The following is a 19,605-nucleotide window of genomic DNA, read 5'->3' as shown; positions in this document are numbered from 1 at the left end:
TCACTGGAGCTCTGGGGCTCTGTCCCGCCTGCTCTTATGTTACCTTTGATTTCCCTGTGCGGTTTCCCGAAATAGCTGCAGGGTCTCCGGGTTGAGACTGGAGAGCCAGGGACTTCAGTTTTCTTACTTTAGTTCCCACTCGTGTTACTTTGCTGCCTGAATGGAACCACACTTCTGACAAATAGGCAGGCAGGAAGCTGGCCTGGAGAGCAGCGCCTCTCAGTGGCCATAGCCCTGGGCTACCCAGACCCAAGAAGGCGACGGGAGAAACAGACAGCCTCAGATTTCCATGAATTTTCCTGGGCCCCCATATCTTGCAGGTTCATTTGGAAGAAGAAGCCTTAGGACCCAGTTTGTCGCAAATGGCACACTGGCACCACCTGCTGGCCAGTCCAGTTAACTCTGTCTGTGTCCATTCTAAAATCGCACTTTTGGCACTAGGAAAAATTTCTGACTTTTTTTTTTTTTTTTTTTTTTTTTTTTTTTTTTTTTTTTTTTTTTTACCAGTCCTCGGAGTCACCCTCAACACCACCAGCCATGTTTTATTTCTGGGCCCTGATCTCCTTTAAGCCTGTTTTCAAAACCCAGGTTTTGAAACGTCCTGGTTTCCACTTGTGGCCTATCACCCATCCTCCTTCCACCCTTTGCAGATTTTGTTCAGTCTTATATTGGTATTTCAGGATTTCTCTTTCACTCCCTTCCTGCAAAGACTTTCTATTCTACCTTTTTTCTTTTTATTTCTAAAATTCAATTAGTTGAATTTACTTTTCATTTTATGCGAATGTTTTTGTCTGTGTGTGTATCTGTGTCAAATGCATGCAGTGTCCCAGAGGCCAGAAGAGGGCAGCAGATCCCTTGAAGCTGGAGTTGCAGCTACATAGGTGCTAGGAACTGAGCAAGGGAACTGGTGCTGCCAACTATCCAGCCACCTCCCTACCACCTATTAGTTACGTTTCTGTCTTAGTTAGGGTTGCTATGGGGTGAAGAGACACCATGCTCATTTAATTGGGGCTGGATTACAGTGTCATAGGGTTGGGTCCCGTAGCATCATGGTGGGGAGCGTGGCAGTGTGCAGTCAGACACGGTGCTGGAGGAGGAGCTGAGAGTTCTGCATTTTGACCTCAGGCAGCAAAAGGAGACTGTGTACCACACTGGGCATAATCTGAGCATATGAGACCCCGAAGCCTGCTCCCACAGTGACACACTTCCCCCAACAAGGCCACACACTTCCTAATAGTGCCGCTTCATATAGGCCAAGCATGCAAAGACATGAGTCTATGGGAGACATTCCTATTCAAACCACCACAGTTTTAAAGGATAAAAATTATCTAATTGTTACGGGAGGTCCTCCCACTCCTCCAGCCTATCGCCGCTGAGATACCAGCCCCTTGGGGCGTGGTCTCTCTCCCTTTAAAAAAGCGGCCACTTCCCTCTCCTCTCTCTCTTCACTTCCTGCTTCGCCGGTGACTTGACTTCCTTCCTGGTTATGCAGAGGGCTGACAGTGATCTGTAAGTTTTTTCCCCTTTAAATAAATACCACCCTATTAATCATAATTCCAAACTGGTGTGGCATTGTTTGTGACTTACGCCTTCATTTGGCGCCCAACGTTTGGTTTTAGAACCTCTCCCGGCTCGCAGCCGCGAGTTCGGCTTGGCGGCCGCAAGTTCGGCTTGGCGGGCGCTTGTTCAGCTTGGCGGGAGCCCTTGCTTCCTCAGCCGCTGCCTGTGGATTTAAACTCCACAGGCCCGCGTAGTCTCTGCCTGCCTGGTTTGCTCTTTTCTGAGTCGTTTTTAAATCTCCCTTGCAAGCACAGCTCTTAAGTGGCGCGAACCAGAGCACGCGGTTGCTGAAAGCTGCAACCCCTCAGGGTGACTCTGTCACGTGGAGGCATAAGCGGCTTCCAGGTTGCTCTTCTCTACCCCTGGATTCTGGTTTCTGGTTCCATCTCTGGAATTGATTTAATTACATTTACTTTGTTGAGCAACTTACATTTTCCAGTTTTTAACAAATACTAGGCGGACTCTGAAACAGGACCGTGTTTTCGTCGAGACTTGGCAACAGCGCCACCTGCTGGATAATAGGTAATATGGCAGTTCCCGTTTCTAACGCGAATTTTACTGTTCTGGTTACCAATACAATGGGTTATATCATGCAAGGTTTATATGACTATGGGGATAACTTAATTTACTGGTTACTAGGTTTTAGTATTCTTTTGCATATTTTATCATTTAGGAAGATCATGGCACTCCTAAGAACCATACAATCTTTACTAGAAACTCATGCAGGTCAGGAGATTAAGGATTCAAAAGAGACAATAATAAAAAGACTTGAAATGATTGAAGAAATGATTGGAGCTGGTGAACAGAGTAATAAGGCACAAGGACAGGATACAATGCCAACACCAGCTATTAGAACTGGCTTACCAAAGGTTTTAGCAGCATACCCTATACTTAATTCTGACAAAGCGTCAACTGCTAAAGGCTCAAAGGGAGTCAGAGAAGCTAGATGGACGCCAATAGCAATGAATGATCTAAAAGAAATTAAGCAAGCTATTGTTAATTTTGGCTTGCACTCTGCATACGTAAAGGAAATGATAAGGACTTGGGCTTCTAATGCTAGAGCTACCCCCCATGATTTCCATCAGTTAGTGTCTGCAGTTTTAGATAATGGACCTTCCTTGATGTTTGGAATTTATTTCAGAGAAGAATCCAAACATATGGAACAGCAAGGAAGAGCAAAAGGTATTGAGGTTTCCCAAGACCAAATTCTTGGTGCAGGAGAATATGCTGATCCACAGGTCCAAGCTCTTTATGATGATGAAGTACTGTGTCTATGTCACCAAGCAGCTTTAAATGCTTGGAATAGGATACAAGATCCAGCAAAAAGGGTTGAATCATATACCAGAATTAGGCAGGGACAGAGAGAACCCTTTATTGACTTTTTGCAAAGATTAATTAAGGCTCTGGACATAGGGGTAACAGACCCAGAAGCTAGACGAATACTTCTTGAATCTCTAGCTTTTGAGAATGCAAACATAGAATGCAAAAAGATAATTGGGCCTTTAAAGTCTAGATCAGCACCTATGGATGAATGGATTCAGCATACGATGAATGTTGAGACGTTTAGCTATAACGATGAATCTTGGGTAGGAGAAGCGATTTCCACAGCAATGAGGAGACATCAAACTGCCAGGTGTTTTAATTGTGGTAAATTAGGACATCTGAAAAGGGATTGCAGGCACAGAATTTCTAGGAATATTATCTCCTCTGGGAATGACAAAGATAGGAGACCTAGGCCTTCAGGTATATGTAGGAGATGCGGTAAAGGCCGACATTGGTCCAATGAATGCAGGTCAACAACAGACAAACAAGGCAACCCGATACCGTCGGGAAACTCCTTGAGGGGCCTCTCGCAGGCCCCCAAGCCAACAGTGGCCCAGTCATTCCCAGTCACAGTGGAGAACGTGCCTCACCAAGAAAATTAAAAGCTCCAATTTCTGCTGTAAAAAGTAATACTGGTCTAAATGATGAAATCCATGTGGAGGATGAGTCAAAAAACCCAGTTGGACAGAGTAAACGTATATTTTGGCAGACTTCTATTAATGATCAAAGACCAAAGCTAAGAGTCTGTATAAATGGCACTTTTATTGAAGGCTTATTAGACACAGGTGCGGATGTAAGTATCATTACCCCAGAATCTTGGCATCCGAATTGGCCTCTTCAAGAGGTAGATGTTCAGTTCCTGGGAATTGGAACCCTATCTCGTGTAAAACAAAGCACAAGATGGGTTGAATGCATAGGGCCCGAAGGGCAAATAGGAAGACTAAGGCCATATATAGCCAATATTGCCATAAATTTATGGGGCCGTGACCTGCTACAGCAATGGAATACCCAGATTAACATTCCTGTAGTTCCAGGAACTCATAATTCTGGGAAGTATATGATGAGGTATTATGGAAAAAGGTCACTAGCCATTCAGGCTGTACAAGAACATACAGCAAATACCAAACCTTTAGAGGTACCAACAGCCCTACCTTTAAAATGGCTAACTGAGAAGCCAATATGGATCAAACAGTGGCCTCTAGCTGAAGATAAACTACAGGCATTGGAACAGCTGGTGCAGGAGCAACTAGATGCTCACCACATTGAAGAATCAACCAGCCCTTGGAATTCTCCTGTGTTTGTTGTAAAAAAGAAATCTGGTAAATGGAGAATGGTGACAGATCTAAGAGCTGTCAACAAAGTAATTCAACCTATGGGCTCACTACAATCTGGAATTCCTTTGCCTTCTCTGTTACCAAAAGGATGGCCTCTTATAGTTATTGATTTGAAAGATTGTTTTTTCACTATACCGTTACAAGAAAAGGATAGAGAAAAATTTGCCTTCACAGTGCCTACTTATAATAATTCTCAGCCCAATAGGAGATATCAATGGACTGTCCTCCCACAGGGTATGCTCAATAGTCCTACACTGTGCCAATATTTTGTAAGTAAGCCATTGGAAATAATTCGTAAACAATTCCCCAAGTCCATTATTTATCATTACATGGATGACATCTTGTTATCTGATTCAAATAAAGATACTTTAGAAAGGATGTTTGAAGAAGTAAAGAAAGTCTTGCCTAGGTGGGGATTACAAATTGCCCCTGAAAAGATTCAAAGAGGAAATTCTATTAATTACCTAGGTTACAGAATAGGGTTAGAGAAAATTAAAACGCAAAAGGCACAAATTAGGAGAGACCGGTTAAAGACTCTTAATGACTTCCAAAGATTGTTAGGAGACATTTCCAGTCTACGACCAGCTGTTGGGATAACACCTGATCTAATAGTTCATTTAAACAAAACCTTAGATGGTGATAAAGATTTGAATAGTCCAAGAGAACTGACAGCTGAAGCAGAAAAGGAACTGACAATGATTGAGGAAAAATTACAGGAGGCACATGTGGATAGGGTGAACCCAAATCTTAGCTGCATCCTAGTCATATTGCCTTCCAGAATTTCTCCTACAGGGATTCTAATGCAGAGGGAAGATATTATTTTAGAGTGGATATTTATACCTAATAAACCAAGTAAAAAATTAAAAACTTATGTGGAAAAAGTCTCTGAATTAATTATAAAAGGTAAGCTGAGACTTCGTCAACTAGCAGGTATAGACCCAGCAGAAATTATAGTGCCTTTTACTACTGAAGAAATAAAAAAGTTATGGGAAGACAATGAACCGTGGCAAAGAGCTTGTGCTAATTTTTTGGGAGAAATTAATAGCAACTATCCCAAAAGTGGTAGACTTAACCTCATAAAAAGAACTTCTTGGATTCTTCCTAGAATTGTACGTGATGCTCCAATAACTGGAGCCCGTACGTTCTATACTGATGCAAATAAATCAGGGAAAGCAGGTTACAAGTCAGATGAATTGAGTAAGGTGGAACAAAGCCCTTATAATTCTGTCCAGAAGGCAGAGTTATATGCCATTCTTATGGTGCTAAGGGATTTTAAAGAACCTCTTAATATAGTTACAGATTCACAATATGCAGAAAGAGTTATCTTGCATATTGAAACCGCTGAATTTATACCAGATGACACAGAGTTGACTTCATTGTTTATCCAGGTACAAGACATAATCAGGAACAGGCTTTGTCCGATGTACATAACACACATCCGGTCCCATACAGGTCTGCCTGGTCCTCTAGCCCAAGGCAACGCTGAGATTGATCAATTATTGATTGGAAGTGTGTTGCAGGCCTCAGAATTTCATAAGAAGCATCATGTCAATAGTAAAGGCCTAAAGAAAGAATTTTCCATTACTTGGCAACAAGCTAAGGACATTATAAAGAGATGTCCTACTTGTTCTTTCTATAATCAAACACCGTTGCCTGCAGGGAGTAACCCAAAGGGCACTAAGAGAAATGAAATCTGGCAGATGGATGTGTTCCACTTTATAGAATTTGGTAAATTAAAATATGTACACCACACCATAGACACGTATTCAGGTTTTCAATGGGCTACTGCCCTGAGCTCAGAAAAGGCTGATTCAGTAATCACACATTTATTGGAAGTTATGGCCATCATGGGTATACCTGCGCAAATAAAGACAGATAATGGTCCAGCATATGTATCTAAGAAAATGAAACGCTTTTTTGATTATTATAATATAAAACACATTACAGGTATACCAAATAATCCTACAGGTCAGGCAGTTATAGAAAGATCAAATCGTACTATAAAGGATATGCTGAACAAACAGAAAGGGACCGAAAATACCCCCAGAAATAGATTACATAATGCTTTATTAACCTTGAATTTTCTTAACGCTAATGAGAAAGGAACGACAGCAGCAGAGAGACATTGGATAATGGAAAAGTCTGCTGAACTAAATCAACCGATTTATTTCAAAGATGTGCTGACCTCTCAGTGGAAGCCAGGAGATGTGCTACGTTGGGGAAGGGGTTTTGCTCTTGTTTCCACAGGAGAAGAAAAATTGTGGATACCATCAAAATTAATAAAGTTTCGATTTGAAGAAGAGAAACCTCTTGGAAAGGAGAAATGACAACTCATCCACAATGATTATATTCATACAGGTGGTAAGAAAAACATATAGAATGGGGGCAGGGTTCTGTTCTTATCTCCACAGGAAAACACTCATCTTTGAGAAATTCAAGGGACCCTGGATGTTTGGATACTGACAGATGGAAAAATACCTGCCCGATAGGAAATATCAAGAAAACTGAATGGGTTGTGTAAGTAATATTAAACCATATTTCTAAATTTATAAAGCTGGTTTTGAAGTTGGACTCTGGCTCAGTCCCTCTCCAATTCCAAGCCTGTTAGTAAGAGAAAAACCCAGAGTTTCTGGAGTTTCTGTCTCATGTCAAGAGCCATGATGTGGGACAGAAAGAAATATGAGTTTAGAAAACATCTTTGCTTTTCTTCATATCTATCATACTTTTCATTGAATATATCTATCATGTCTTTCATTGAATATATATATATGTCTATATGATTAATGCTTAAGTTTTTCATAATGAACAATGAGTTTTTCCTGAAGTGACATTTGAAGTTTCCAGGAAGAAGATGGGGCCCCATAACAACAACTCCACCTGGTTGATATGACGTCATGATACTGATAGCGCTACAACAAGACCTGCTTTGGGTACCAGCTGCACAAGACAGTTCCAACTTGGTTAGCTGAAATGGTGCACATCTTATACAACATTTTGGCCAGACCTGCACAAAATACTCAGAGACTATTGGCAATATTAAAAGACTTGATCTTGAAATTTAACCATCATTTTACTTTCACAGGATCCCCCAGAAAGAACGTCGCCCCCATGACAGCTGGAAGTAATTCTAGAGGACGACGTCCCCTCTCCCAGTAAAGTTTGCCCTTGGGTTTAGGGACATCATTTAGGGGTTGATTATAATTAGTATACGATTGAGGGTTGGGGGAGGAATTTTATAAGCTCAGGGATCATTTTGAAAAAAAAAAAAAAAAAAAAAGAGGGATGATGGGATAATAGATTTGTAATTGTGAGTTACTGTTTTTAGACAAATATATTGGTATAGATTCTTGTATATTGATACAAAGTTAAATTATATTGACTATTGTATGCATGCATGTTTCTACCTTGTTTAAAACATTTTTATGTCTTGACATATATTGTATTGTATATATTTACCATATTGCTGTGTACATTTCTACCTCTGATTAAGATACTTATATAATGTTTGTGTATTGATATATATTTACCTACTGCAATGTATATTTGTACATTGTTTATATTTGGAGGTCATTGTCCTCATTTGTTTCACAGTTGTTTATTGTCTTAATCTTTAAGTTAGATAGATATTGAGAATTATATAGACTAATAGTCATCTAAGTTTGTCATTTATAATTAGACTAATCAGGTTCTTTAGATATATAGAGATTATACTCAGTATAGATAGATAGTCTTCAACTTCTTCAAAGAGCTGTAGAAAATGGCCTTTAATCTAACTCAGAGTTTTGTGGTAGTGAGACACAATTGCTCCTGGCAACACCACTCTATTCCCGAGAGAATGTTGAGCACCAAAGACACTCCACCTGGAGCCTTTCCTTTTGGCAGAACTGGCCTTGGGGCAAAGAAATGCCCATACCTCAACCACTGACAAAGATACAGAGCATGCATCAATGGATAAAACAGGGCTGTCTTATCCTGCCAAGACAGGGTAAGATAGTTTTGAAAAGTTGCTTGCCTTTGAAAATGGTGTGTCAGTTATGTTAGGCCTTAGCCAAAGTTGGTTGCTTCAACACTGCTAATGTGACTTTGGGTGATTGCCTAGGTAGCTAGTTGTCTCTGTGATTTGTTGCATGTTTTGGAAGTTGTTTTACTAAACTTCCTAATTAACCAGGTAACATTATTTCCCTTCTCAGATCTTCGATGGGGTTGAAGACTATATAGATGTAGTTACTTTTCTCTCATGACTTGGCCAAGTTATTTATTATACAAGACCTAAGCTAGTTAGAATAGGATATTTGTACTTATTGTATATAATTTCATAGTAGGTTTAGAACTCTCTTATTTAAACAAAAGGGGGAGGTGTTACGGGAGGTCCTCCCACTCCTCCAGCCTATCGCCGCTGAGATACCAGCCCCTTGGGGCGTGGTCTCTCTCCCTTTAAAAAAGCGGCCACTTCCCTCTCCTCTCTCTCTTCACTTCCTGCTTCGCCGGTGACTTGACTTCCTTCCTGGTTACGCAGAGGGCTGACAGTGATCTGTAAGTTTTTTCCCCTTTAAATAAATACCACCCTATTAATCATAATTCCAAACTGGTGTGGCATTGTTTGTGACTTACGCCTTCATCTAATCTTGAGAAAGCACGAGGCTTCAAAATATGTACAATGCAGATTGCCTGTAGGGAATAAAGTAATGTAAATTCTGCTTCCAATATTTATCATATTTTATAGTAATGATTTAAAATCCCCATCAGGTCATATAATGGTTAATATTGTCAGTGTGACAAGACCTTAAATCATCTAGTAGACAGCCCTCTGGGCATGTCTGTGAAGGAGTTTCTAAACTGTTTAACTGGTGTGGGGAGACCCACACTAAAGGTGGGTTGGGGTCCCAGGCTAAATAAAATGTAGAAAGTGAGCCATACACCACCACTGATCTCTGCTTCCTGACTGCAGTCAGAATGTGACCTGCTACCTGACACTCCTACCATCATGCCTTCCCCGCCATGATGGCCTGTACCCTCAAACTGCAGCCAGAACAGTAACCAGCAGTGGTCATCTCAAGAGCATGGGTGTTTATTATCTATACTTGCTGTGCTGTGCAATGTGCAGTGGATCTATTGTTACTGCAGCGTAAACAGTTGTGTATCCTTTCACTAGGCACACCGCCACTCTCGTGCCTCCCTCTTCGATATGATTGCTCTTTACACGTGTTTAGTGTGTGTGTGTGCACGCACACGTGGACACCATGGAACACATGATATGGAGGTCAGAGGACAACTTTCCAGAGTTGGTTCTCTCCTTCTTCCATGTGCATCTTGGGACTTGAACTCAGGTCAAACAGGCACCTATATCATTGAGCCATCTCTCCTGGCTCACACCGCCAGTTTTGTGCCAATACATTTAATAACGTGCAAAGGGACCAAGTTACTGGGCAAGGCATTCTGGAAAATCTCTTCGTATCTTTGGTGGGAAGTTCCTATAGGTCCAAAGATTCAGTAACAATTACCAGATAAGTCCAGTTTTGCAGAGGAATTATTGTGTGCATGTTTATGAACATGTACTTGTGCATATATATATGTGTGTGTGTGTACGGGCATTTATGAGCTTGTGCATGTGTATATGTGTGTATGCATGTACCTCTGCTTGCATGTGTATGTGTGTGTTTGTGTGTACATGTACATGTGTGTATATGTATCCTCATTCATTTTATCAGTGAACATGTTGAAGGCTCCTTCACGTGGCTTCTGATTGGAACATTCCTAAGCTTTCTATCACATCTTTATGAATAATTGTCACTCCAGCTACTTCTGCCGTGGTCCACTTTTGCCCCGACTTCTTGGCCTTCAGAGGATGCTAGTATAGAGTGACCTGGAAGAAATTCTTTGAGGAAAGTATGCAGCATGTGAGTGTTGTGTGATAGTTGGTTGCACCGTGACACCTTAAGACTGTGTTAATAAGGTTAACCTTGAATCAGGGGGCAGAGCTAGTGACTGGCTGACTGGAATTAGTCATAGAGAAGCCAGGAATATGGATAGAGAAGACACACAGGAAGGAGTAGGGAGGGACTTAGAGATTTCATGGTCTCTTCAATCTGGAAAGTGTGGCGAGAGGTCAACTGGTTACCCCTCTGCTGCTTCGTTGATCTATCACATTTTCATCCTGATATTGGACTCCCAAGTCTTTACAAAAACAACACACGAGCCGACTGGCGAATCCTGTGGTGAGCGCTCTGGGGATGTCATGGCACACAGCGGGCACGAAGGCTCTGGTGGCACCCAGCTCCAGTTAAGCAGAGAGGTAAGAAGCTGCAGAACAGGGCTTTGCTTGGTGCTCCCTCGTTCCCAGATCACACATCTGTTTCCCATTCTTTTTCTCGAGTCACCTCCTAAGTCACAAGCCACCCATCCTAAAGCAGTCTCGGAAAAAGACGGGGTGAGATTGGGAAGAGGACTACTGTAAAACAGAAGCTGGTTTGTAAGCCAGAGGGATCGTAGAACCTGCTGGGACTATCAGGCCTAACTTCCTACCTGCATGTTGGCTAATTCGAACTAAATCAGTTTTGTCAACCAAGTTTGAACCCACCGAGCCAGCCAATTCTGGAAGGATAGTTGATACTGTCATTGTCTGGCTTCAGCGGCCAGTTTTGGGATTATGCACACATGCTATGAAATGTTGTGAGGGTCAACTTGCAGATCTCTTCTTGAGTTTCTGTCACCTTCTGCTCATTGGTCTCGAGTAGGGTGCTTGTTGGAGGCTCTGGCCTGCCCAGTAAGCATTCACTGTGCCTTGCTTCCAAGCCTCTCTCCTCTTAGGTTTTCTCTTACAGAGCGGATATTTAACTTTGTTTAATATACGCTCTCCATCTATCTTAGCTACTGTTCCATTGCTGTGAAGAGGCACCATGACCAAGCCAACTTATAAAAGGGAAACTTTAACTGGGGCTTGCTCACAGCTTCCGAAGGTTAGTCCATGATCGTCATGGTGGGCAGCTTGGTAGCAGGCAGGCGTGGTCCTTGGAGCAGTACCTGAGCGCTTGCATCCTAATTCACAGGCAGACAGGAGATCGAGAGTAGAGGTGTGTGGGGGGAGGAACTTTTGAAACCTCAAAGCTCACCTCCAGAGACACACTTTCTCCGGCAAGGCCACACTTCCCAGTCCTTCCAAAGCAGTCGACTAACTTGGTGTCAGGCATTCACGTGAATCTCTAATGGCTCCTCTCATTCAAACTACCGCACCATCTTTATGCTAACACCTCTTTTCTTCTCCTTCTCCTTCTTGTTTTTTATTTGGTTGTTCTAGATAGGGTTGTAGGGCCCACAGACTACCCCTCCTCCAGGGGTTCATCTGGAGAACAGTTTCTGCCCGAATGTCTTGTTGAAGTTTTCGGCTAAACATCCCATTTGTTCTTGGGTTCCCTCTGCCCTCACTGGTGGTTAGCTTAGAAGTTTTGTTTACTCTTGAGCCTGGTAATTTCCCACCTGCCTGGGGGGATTTCCATTGTGCAGCAGCTAGGTATATAAGTTTTTTTTTTCTAAGTTTGAATAAATGGCATTCGACATTCTCTTCTCACGAATGGCCCACGTCTCTTGTGTGTTACTTTAATCTCCAGCCACTTGCCCGGCTCGTGCACAGCATAGTAGCATGAACTGTACGGTAGAGAGTAACACAGGCATTACAAGGCTTTCTCTGTGTAGCCCTGACTATCCTGGAACTCACTCTGTAGACCTGGCTGGCCTCAAAGTCAGAGATCTGCCTGGCTCTGCCTCTTGAGTACTGGGATTAAAGATGTGCACCACCATTGTCCAACCCCACTAACATTTCATAATAGGCCTTAAATTAGTTATAAAGTATACAGTTAGGACTTAAAAAAAAAACTATTAGAAGCCGGGAGGTGGTGGCGCACGCCTTTAATCCCAGCACTCGGGAGGCAGAGGCAGGCGGATCTCTGTGAGTTCGAGACCAGCCTGGTTTACAAGAGCTAGTTCCAGAGAAACCCTGTCTCAAAAAACCAAAAAAAAAAAAGAAAGAAAGAAAAAAGAAAAAAACTATTATAATAACTTCACCTTGAAAAGGGAACCTAGTCCAGTCATGTAAATTATAAGTGTTGATATTTAAACATTTGTTTTTCTCAACTTGTGTGTGTGCGTGCGCGTGTGTGCACATGCATACTTTACTTTCCTGCCTTTCTTTGTTTCTTTTACATTTATCTCTTCCTCTTTCCACTCTACAGCCTCCTTCATTTCCATCTCTGCTAGATTAGAATTCATTCATTCCATATTAGATGTGGCTGATCTCACAGAACTATAAAGTGTAGATCGGTACTCCCCAAATTGTAAAAGGATTCTAGGAAGCTCGCTCTGACCTGTCACCTTCTATGCTTGGGTTGCCCAGGGTTTTGCTGTGTTTTGGTTTACTTAGCCCGGTGGCTATGACAGGTGTTTCCTGTCACTAATGTTGGTTTATGTTCATCCACTAGTGAAGCAATGTCCTCGCTCATCACCCCCACGTATTTCAGGCCCTCCTTCCTTTTGTTTCTTCTTGTTCTTGTTCTCCCCTCTCCTCTTCCTCTCCCTCCTTCTCCCCCTCCTTTTCCTCCTCCCTTTTCTTCTTATTCTCCGAAGACAGGGTTTCTCTGTGCAGTGCTGGCCCTCAGGGAACTTGCTCTGTAGACCAGGCTGACTTTGAACTCAGAGATCCAGCTGTTTCTGCCTTCCAGGTTGTGGGATTTAAGGTGTATGCCACTACCACCCGGCATATTTTTCTTATTTTTGAAGTAATTCATTGTTAGGGTCTAGACTGGGAAACTTCATTAATTTTTATTTGGCTGGAAATGTGCCTCATAGATATTCTGGAGAAATGAAATTATTCTGTATATAAGATACGGTTATGCTTCTAAGGTTGACAGCCAGTTCCCATTTCTGGGTTGAAAGTCTCTATGTCTACACCCTCATCAGATACTTTGACCAGGCTGTGTGTAGGCTATGGTTCCCGTTGTGTCTAACCTGCTTGCACTCTACGTATGCCCATGATTTCTGAAGTCTTTTGTTGATAGCAGAAATTTTGTAGTTTTTAACTCAGCCTCTCTGTGTTCTCTCTTTTGGAAACTCTAAATGTGTGTGTGTGTGTGTGTGTGTGCACGCGCACGCGTGTGCATGTGTATGTCCCACATTCTACGTCTTGTGTCCTCTTTCTCAAAGTTTCTATCATTTTGACTCTGCTATATTTTTGACTTTGATGGGGAAATTTATTTTGTTCATAGTTACTACTAGGCTAGAGCTAGGATGTGTTTCTTAATCCTGTTTTGTATTTTCTAACTTACTATCCTTATTTCTTCTCGGTCCCATTACACCTACTCTTTTGTGTTGTTATTGCTGTTTTGAGGCCAGGACTGATACGTGACTGATATGTAGATCAGGCTGATTTCAAACTCACAGAGATCCACCTGCTTCTGCCTCCCAAGTGCTGGGAGTAAAAGTGTGTAACACCATATCTGGCCACTCTTGGGTTTCTTGTTTGGTGTTTGAGACAGAGTCTTGCTGTGAAGCGTAGGCTGGGCTTCAACTCCTGGGCTCAAGGTCCCCTTTGACCTCAGCCCCCTGCACAGTTGGCTCTGACTAGTCGTTGTTATTGCTTACAAACTATTGCTGCTATCCTTTCACTGGCAGCTCGGAAGTTGTGAACTGGTTTCAGTTTTCTAGGAGTTATGCATATATTTTCACCTACAAACCTGCTCCTCCCACCATCTAGAGCTGCAAGGGAGTCACACCATGCCTTCATCCGGTAATTTGGCATGCTTCTTCTCCCAGACTTTCAGCTAAAAGCCTGAAGGTTTCCCCAAGCCCTCTGCTGCTCTTCACCTCTGTCCTTTTGTAACCACTTCTCCATGTAGCTTCTCCATGCATCTCGAGATGCACTTTTTTCTTTCTTTCCACCAAATATATCTGTCACCCACTGGGGATTTCTCCCCAGTTTCTTTTCAACCTCAGAGTCCATATGTCCCAATTTATCATGTTTTAAAGTAAATCCAATTATTCATGCATAAAATGAACTATTTATTAACCATATACATTTCAGATACTCACTCGACTGTATTAACTATGTGTCTTGAGCATTCGAGAAGCGATCCCTCATCTGCTACCCACAGTCACAATTCTTGAGGTCAGAACTGCCAAGCTGCCTTCTCTCAGGGCATCTAGTATTAAGGTAGTTCTCCAGGACTCCTTTTGATGGTGGCATCCTTTAAGGAATGCCTTATGTTCTGGTTGTTTTGTCTAGCGGACACAGCTAGTTTTGAAGGCAAGGGTGGACGTCTACCACCTGGGGGCAGTGTTGGTCATTTTTACAATTCCTTGGTGGCTGGAAATGTCAACTTGTTTAGCTCCTGATAGGCAAACATACATCCTCTAGGGATTTCCAGCTGAGGTCGTTAGGGTTCGGCCATGTTTAATCTCTTGCTGGGACTGCCCAGAAAACCGGCAGGCATTTCCTGGCTCATCCATGTCTGTGGTCTGTCTTCAAGTCATGCCCACACTATATAAATCTTCCTACTTGGGTTTTGGCTGAAAGACTAGGAGGCCCAAAGGTTCTGAGGCTGCAAGATGACGGCGGTTCCAGCTTCCTTTACCACTTGGGGCAAGACTTTGACCTGGTAGCTCAGATCTGTCAAAATTTCATTCTCTGGGTCAACTCTTTCCCTTTATAGTCTTTTGTCACAGAGGAGCCCAGGAACCTTGGAATTTGTTGTAAAAAAAAAATCTTCAAGAAGAATCTACCAGAGAGTTGAGTAGTGTACCTGGGGGGCAGGTGAGGGGTTGGGGTGCAGTGAGTATTAGAACCTTTGACTCAGAAAAAAATCATGTGTTCAGGCTGCTGCATAAGCGTACCCCCAGTACAAAACTATGAAGGTCTCGACTTCTGGAGACATTCAGGTCTTCAGAATAAGGGAGTGACATTTTAGTTTGACACGGGACCTCAGGAGGCAGAGGCAGGTGGATCTCTGTGAGTCTGAGGCCAGCCTGGTCTACAAATGGAATTCCAGGACAGCCAGGCTGTTACACAGAAACAAAACAAAGAGAATAGATTGATGTGGGATGCTAGTGAGCTAATGTGTTCCCATGCACAGGTGTAGCTCAGTGGGAGAGTATGTGCTTAGCGTGTGTAATGCCTGGGTTCCACCACACACCACCCCTCCCCCGCCCCAGTGCTAACAGAGTTAGCATGTTTTGGTGTTGTCCAGCTTCGGTGAGCATGTGACTGGAGCTGGGGCTGATTCACCATGGAATGTCTCATGCAATACTCTCCGAGCCTCAGGGGCAGAAGTGCATGAAGACGAGGAATTCAGGCCCCAGAGAGGCATCACTCAGTCACACTCCCTGAAGTTGTTTCTGCTCTTTACCTCCTGCTTCCTCCTGCTCTGGATGTTCAGCTCTCTTGTCCTGTGTGTATCTGAGCATTGTTGGGCTAACCTGCAGAGTGTAGACAGCTTATATACTCCCACAGTGTTGTACGCTGAGACCCTGGGGCTGCTACCATTGGGTGGAGACCATCAGGCCTCCAGTACCATAGGGCACATGTATATAAGGTGACCTCACACCTTCACATCATCACGGAGCTTGTGAGAAACTGGAAGCCGCCCAGAATGCTGGCTTCTGGCTCTCTCCTTCCCTTGACACCTTCCCATGGTCTGTCATGAACTCCTTGCTTTGGTTTTGCTTTGCACCCCTATGATCTGAACATGAATTATGACCTCATCTAGTGGAGGACCTTTGCCTGGTGGGTGCCCCTCAGCTCTGGGTGCTGTGTACAGGAGTGCCCCATAGATGTCCTATGAGTGTTGATTGAAAGAAACGTGGGCTGGGAGTAGGGGGTGAATAAGATGGAGGACATGCAGGAAAGAAGAGGTAGGAACTTTAGAGGTTCTTTGCGGGTCACTGACTCGAGAGTGAGCATATTTGGTGACTCCATGCTAGGCCTTAATAATGGAGGGGGATCATAACGAATCCATGAGTAACCAAAATGGTTGATCATTTCTTTAGTTTTGCAAGGTGCTGGAATTCGGGACTTCTTGTGTGCCAGCAAGTATTTCGCCACTGTGCTATATCCTTAGCCTAGGATTGATTCTGACATTGCATAAACAGCACAGGAAGCCATTCTTTTGCACTGGCACAGTAGATTAGCTAAAATTCCCAAAGAGCCGCACATATGACTCAGCCCCTAAAGCATTTGCTTTGCGAACGCAAAGACATGTGCTTGGTTCCTAGACTCCCATATAGAAATGCCATGCATGGTGGTGTGTGCTTATCATGTCGGAGCTGGGGAGACAGGAGAAGTCCTTGGGCTTGCTGGCCAGCTAGTCTAGCCTAACTCCTAAGTCCTAGGCCAATGAAGGACCCTGTCTCAAAGGGGATGAATGATGCTCTGGAAGATGACAGAAGTTACGCTCTGGGCCTCCACGTGCAGACTTGTACACATATGCATCACTCCTGCCTGACCGTGCACACGCACACACCCACGGCCCTACACACGCTTAAATGGAGTTACTCATGCTAAAGTTCATGTCACAAAGATGAAACGGGGCTGCTAATCTGATCTTCAGAGGAAGCAGCCAGCAAACAACCATGTGTCCCACCCCAGGCTATTCTTAGCGGGGTTGGTGGTGAAGCTCCATCCACATTCTTCCTTGCACACAACAGGAAGCTGAAGGGGCTTGGGGTACACCACTGTTGTCATTTACCCATTGTTCTCTATTCCTGTCCCTATTTTACAAGAAAAGGGATTTTGAAAAGATTCTACCTTTTGAATTTTGTCTTTGCTTTTCTCCAGCTCTTCTCTGTCCATATAACCTACTTTCTTTGCCTGGCCCATTGGGAAAACTGGTGTATTTCAAGGAAAGAGAGATCAAGAATTGAAAATAAAGCTGGTTGAGATCTTTACGTTATTGTGATTTTGTTCTTTCATATCTAAGTGGATTGGAATTCTTCGCCTCTCTTTATGATGTGGAGTGGGAGCCAAGATAGATAAGCACACCTCTGAAAACTACCCAATGAGCCCTGGAGGCCTAGAGTTGCCAGTGACCCCTGCCTCCTTTCTGGCTTTGTTGCCGCCAGGCAGAGTGAGAACAAGTGCATCTAGCTCCAGGGCTCGAAGGTTAGGGAATAATGCTGCTGGAAGAACCAGTGCTGAGAAGCAAAACAAGCCCCAGGTTCCCTTCCTGCAGCTCGTGGCCTGCACCATGAGGCTTCCAGGCCTGGATTCTGCTGACTTCAAAGCCAGACTCTGGAAGGGGAAAAGTGTGGCCAACACTGCCTGAATGACCCACGTTCTCACAAGTGAGAGCCCCGGGAAAGAAACTTGTGGACACAGGGTGGGTAAGGCTCACCCTTCTTCCAGTTCCAGAAGGACAACCTAGGCCTTAGGCTGTCTTCTGGAGGAAGGGCCCCACGTGGCCTCTCACTTGGGCAGTAGAAAGTGCAATTTCGCCCCATCTGGCTGATTCTGCTTCATGTGCACATCCAATCAAAAGAGGAAACAGGGGCCGTGTGGTGTTTCTTTATTTGGAAATAAAGCCAGAGGCCAGATTGTAGCTCAGTGTTACAGTGCATGGTAAGCATACAGAAGAACTTGGGTTTCCTCCCTAGTGAAAATTAGAGAGAGAGAGAGAGAGAGAGAGAGAGAGAGAGAGAGAGAGAGTCATACTTTTATTATCGTTAAAAGACATTTCTTAGGAAGCAAAGATGGTAGAGGGTCCCGTGGCACATGGTACAGAAGCCGTCTGTACTGTCTCATTTATTTGTTCGACAAATATCTACTGACTGCGCAGTATGTGCCGGAAGATTCTGGGTGCTGGAAGCACAGAAACTGGCATCTTTTTTCCTTAGCTCTCCCACTTCCAAGAAGAGAGAGAGAAACACACAAAAAGCTCCTATCCACATGCTACAGAACAAAGTGAGGTCAGAGGTTGGACGTGGGTGAAAGTGTTGAGTCCATGGAGGTGACAGAAAAGACCTGTGGCTAAAGGGCATTTGAAGAGGTCTGAAGGAAATGGAGGGAGGTAGTCTGCGTGGATTGTGGATTTCTAGGACAAAGTGACCCTGGCAGGACAGCTAGTACATGTAAAGGTCCTGAGGCAGCAGTGTGCCTGCTGCTTGGAGGACAGGAGCCCAGTGTGGCTGCAGCCTGAGAAGAATGAGGGTAGAGAAAACACATCCGGGAGGAGGCAAGGCTGGAGCAGGTAGACCCTTTCCCCCTTTCTCTTACACTCCTTCCCTTTCTCCTTCTCTTCTCTTTTCCGTTTCGAGACAAGGTCTTGCTACATTGTCCAGCTGGCAAGAGGTCCTTCTTCCTCAGATTTCCAAATAGTTGGAATTATAAGCATAACCCTCTGTCCCTGGCCAGCATGGCGTTTTTCATAATGGACTGTGCACATATGTCTTCTGGGAATGTGGAAACGTGCCGGGTGTAAACCTCAAGCCTGTGACGGGGTCTGGCATTCCGCATGTCTCAGACTTCACAGAAACGGACCATGCTGTTATGAGTTAGGGGAGGAGACGCTGGCGTGTTCAGAGTTCAGATAGACCTCATCTGACCCTTGCTTTCCTTTTCCATCCTACTTTTCTTTCTTTTTTAAAATCCCTGATAATGGGGATGGAACCCAGGGCCTTGCACATGCTAGGCAGTAGCTCTACCACTGAGCCACAGCTCCAGACAGCTCCAGCCCTTAGCTTCTATTTTAAACAAGCTGCATTAGGTGACTAGGCCATAGAGGGAAGGAGTGAACACAGCTAGAAGTCCACTGAATGATAATTAGAAACAATGTTGAGACAGGCAGAGCTCTGTGAGTTCAAGGCCAGCCTGGTGAGTTCCAGGACAGGCTCCAAAGCTACAGAGAAATCCTGTCTCAAACAAACAAACAAACAAAAAATGTTGAGCATGGTTCATGTGGGGGATGAGTGAGGTAGGGGGTGAGGGAGGGTGAGGGGTATTATTCTGAAGTTGATCCCCTGAGCAGGGTGGGTGGGGATGCTTGCTGCCATGGTACTACTGCTGTGTATGAGAGAGGAGCCCAGGATAACAAGGGGATAAGCCACTTGAAGAATGAGAAAATATATTCTCCTTCCAGATCAAAATCTGGAAGCCCAGTATTTGAGAAAGAGTCTTCAGGATGTTGTATATCCAAGAAGTTGATTAGACATTTGAATAGGGGCTGCGGATGCACTCAGTTGGTAGAACATTTGTCAAGCATGCTTGAAGCCCTAGCTTTGGTTGCCAATATCCCGTTAACAAAGTATGGTGACATATACCTGTGATATTCAAGAAATACAGGTAGGGAGGAAGGCTAGAAGTTCAAGGTCATTCAAGTCTGAGGCTGACTCTACCCCCAAACACCAAAACCAA

Source organism: Microtus pennsylvanicus, chromosome 2 (assembly GCF_037038515.1).
Source record: "Microtus pennsylvanicus isolate mMicPen1 chromosome 2, mMicPen1.hap1, whole genome shotgun sequence".
Lineage (NCBI taxonomy): Eukaryota > Metazoa > Chordata > Mammalia > Rodentia > Cricetidae > Microtus > Microtus pennsylvanicus.
This window is presented reverse-complemented; position numbering follows the sequence as displayed.